A 3,819-nucleotide genomic window follows, 5' to 3' on the forward strand; every position below is an offset into this window, starting at 1 on the left:
ATAATGGTTATGCAAAGAAACTTGTGCCTGAGACCCCAAAGTCCCAGGTTCAATCCCCTACACCATCTGTAAGCCAGAGCTGAGCTGGTTAAAATAAATAAATAAATATCATTAGGTTAAGTAAAGATTCTTGGAATAAAACAGTACCTAATATATGATTCCATTATATGCAATTTAAGAATAAGCAAGACTAAGTAACAGTGACAGAAATTAATGGTTGCCTCTGTAAAGTGGACATAAGAAGTGTCATGAAGAGTTATCACTATGCTTGGTCACCCTACTTCTAGCGTGACAGAAACAGTCTATATTTCAGCAGAGGGGGTGTTCATAAATGTGCACATCTACCAAAAATTATTGAATTAAACATTTTACACTTTGTCATATGCAGATTTAATTGTAAGTAAGGTTGAATAAAAAATCCTATTAAAAGATCACGTGTTGACTATAAATGACTCTAAGCTTTTTTGTCTTCCACATTGTTCTACTATAGGGAATACCTGCAGGGTACAAACTGAAGAAAGCATGAGTTAAAATAAGATTTCTTCAGACCTTCATGTCATGCAGAACTCCAGATTTGAGTTTGTGGATCTTGCTGTTATACTTTTCTAGGCTGTTTATAAGAAAACCATAGAAACTGGTTATTTCTTACTCACTTTCCTAAAAAAAAAAAAAATCATCCCTCAGCACAAATGGTCATTTTATTTAGACTGTGGCACAGTGGAATGAAATCAAATGTCCTGATTTAGTATATTTATTTTTTAGCCAATATGATAAACTTGAAAGTGTGTGATACAATAAAAGAATTGGGACTAATATTTGTGGAAGACCAAAAATAACTCTTAACCCAATAACAGAAATGAGTTTCAAACTTCTTTTACATCAAATTTAAAGCAGAGCTGGCAGGCTAGAAAAATAGGTGCTCTGGATAGTGTGTCAGCCTTGCCATAATCACAGACAGATCCAAATCCAGCCCCCCAAGTGAACTGGAGGGAGCTTCAGTGCTGTAGTCAGCATCTGTCCTCTCTCCACCTCTATCTTTCTCTTTCTGTCTGAAAGAGTTATCCCAGTGTGGTAAAAACCTAATAATTACAAAAACAAACAAAATAGAGCTAGCAATGATAAGATTAAGTGACAATTGTTTCTGTCTATTTAAATAATAGTTGGTGGAGTTGTAATAATAGTTGGGTAGCGTAGCAGGTTAAGCAAATGTGGCGCAAAGTGCAAGGATGGTACAAGAATCCTGGCTCTAGCCCCCAGCTCCCCAACTGCAGGGGCATCGCTTCACAGGTGGTGAAGCCGGTCTGCAGGTGTCTATATTTCTCTCCCCCCCCATCTTTCCCTCCTCTCTCCATCTCTCTCTGTCCTATCCAACAATAATGACATCAATAACAACAACAATAAAAAACAACAAGGGCAACAAAAGGGAAAATATATTAAAATAAAATTAAATAATATTTGCTTTTTTGTTTTGTTTTGTAAGTAAACTTGGTTTACAAGATCATATATGTTTTTGCAAAACAACTCTGCACATCTTCAAAATAAGTTACTATACTACATCCACCATCAAACTAATTAATATCCTTTTTCCAAAATACATTGGGATTCCTACATACATGTAACCCAAAACTCCCCAACTCAACACCAGTTTCCTTTGGTAACCTCTGTTCTGTAGTCAGAGTCCAAAGGTTTGTCATCATTTAACTCTGCATATTCATTTCATTTACTTCCTTATTAATCCCTAAGGACAAGATCATTCATTATTTTTCTTTTATATTTTTATATTTATTGTAGAATCAGTTTAATTGTAATGCATACCTGTAATTGCTGTCTGTCTGGAAAGCTCTTCATCACTCCTTCAGATCTAAGTAATAACTTAGCTGAGAGTATCCTTTTCCATTCAAAATGTTGACTACATGGTGCTAACCCTTTCTGGACTTTAGGGTTTCTGTAGAGAAATTAACTGATAGTTGTATGAGGTTGCCTTTAGGAAAGTCTTTGCTTCTCTTATTGTTTTTAAAACTTCTCTCTTTATCTCTGTCATTTGAATTATTGTGTATATTTTTCAATGATTCCGTTATTTAAGTGAGAGAGAAAGACTGAGACCAGAGAACTGCTCAGCTCTGGCTTATGGTGGTGCTGTGAATTGAACCTGTGATCTGAGAACCTCAGGCATGAGAAGTATACTTTGTAATAAACTACATTTGGAAGCAACCTACGTATCCAGCAACAGATGATTAGAAAAGAAAGTTATAGTATATATGCACAATTGAATACTACTCAGCTACTAATAATGATAAAGTTACCTGTTTCATCTGATCTTGAATGGAGCGTAAAGAAATCCTGTTAAGGGAGATAAGCCAGAAAGAGAAGGATGAATATGAGATTATCTCACTCATGAACAGAAGTTAAGAAGAACAGAATGGAGAAACAGAAAGTAGAACTTGGATTGGGTTAGGTATAATGCATCAAAGCAAAGAATGGGGATAGGCGAGGTTAGGGGCTTTCAGATCCTGGTGCACAATAGTGGAGGAGGACCTAAGCTGGGGATGAGAGTGTTTTGCAGAACATTGAGAAATTTTACCAATTTGTCAACAAATGTATTTACTGTAAACCATTAATATCCCTAATAGGGCTGGGGAGACAGCATAATGGTTATGCAAAAGCCTTTCAAGCCTGAAGCTCTGAGGTCCCAGGTTCAGTCCCCAGCCCCACAAAAAGCTAGAACTGAGGAGTGTTCTGGTATCTCTCTCTCTCTTTCCCTCTGTATTTACACTTTCTCATTAAAATAATAAACTAAATAAAATATTCTTTAAAATCCCTAATAATAGTAATAATAATAAAAGTCTTGCACAACCATTATGCTATCTCCCCATCCTATTATGTGCTTTGGTTGGAGTTTATTTTAATTGAAACACTTAAGAGTTTCCAGGCTCTCACTGCCTATCTACTTCTTCAGTTTGAGGAAAGATTTTTTAAATTTTATTTTATTACTTTTTCATTTACTTATTTATTTATTTATAAAATCAAAACACTGACAAGTCCATAGGATAAGAGGGGTACAACTCCACACAGTTCCCACCACCAGAACTCCGTATTCCATCCCCTCCCCTGATAGCTTTCCTATTCTTTCTCATTCTGAGAGTATGTAACCAGGGTCATTATGGGATGCAGAAGGTTGAAGGTCTGGTTTCTGTAATTACTTCTCTGCCGAACATGGGTGTTGACAGGTTGATCCATACTCCCAGCCTGTCTCTCTCTTTCCCTAGTAGGGCAGAACTCTGGGGAAGTGGGGCTCCAGGACACATTGGTGAGGTCATCTGCCCTGGGAAGTTGGTTGGTGAGTAAAGTTTTTTAGTTAAGTAAGTAAGTAAGTAAGTAAGTAAGTAAGTAAGTAAGTAAGTAAGTAAGTAAGTAAGTAAGTAATTACGTAATTCAACTGCCACCAAGGCTATCGCTGGTGCTTGGTGCCTGCATAAAGAATCCACCACTGTTTTTCTTTGTTTAGTTCAAATTTTTTTTTTGAGGGGTAGCATAGAAATTGAGAAGGGAAGGGGAGATAGGCACACAGAGAGAAAGAGAGATACCTGCACACTTGCTTCAAGACAAGTGAAGCTTACTCAATGCAGGGGCTCAAACTTGGATCCTCATTTATAGTTAAATGTGTGTATAGCCAGTTTTGCCACTGCCTTGCCTTACTACAACTTCTTCAAATAAGACTTCTGTCTTTTCTCTTTTCTAGGAATTCTATAATGCAAACATTTTGTGTCTTAATTTTCCCATATCTCCCTTATGTTATCCTCATTTTTTAGTTAATTTTGT

General features: G+C 36.5%; 1 long non-coding RNA gene across 1 annotated transcript; it reads right to left on the bottom strand.

Moving 5' to 3' along the window:
• Positions 1–366: 366 nt before the first annotated feature.
• LOC132536943 (uncharacterized) lies at positions 367–2,345 on the bottom strand. The gene is made up of 2 exons (XR_009548470.1): positions 2,304–2,345; positions 367–610 (listed from the first exon to the last, which is right to left on the bottom strand). It is a non-coding gene; the product is annotated as an uncharacterized LOC132536943 (long non-coding RNA).
• Positions 2,346–3,819: the final 1,474 nt, after the last annotated feature.

Source organism: Erinaceus europaeus, chromosome 2, assembly GCF_950295315.1.
Source record: "Erinaceus europaeus chromosome 2, mEriEur2.1, whole genome shotgun sequence".
NCBI lineage: Eukaryota > Metazoa > Chordata > Mammalia > Eulipotyphla > Erinaceidae > Erinaceus > Erinaceus europaeus.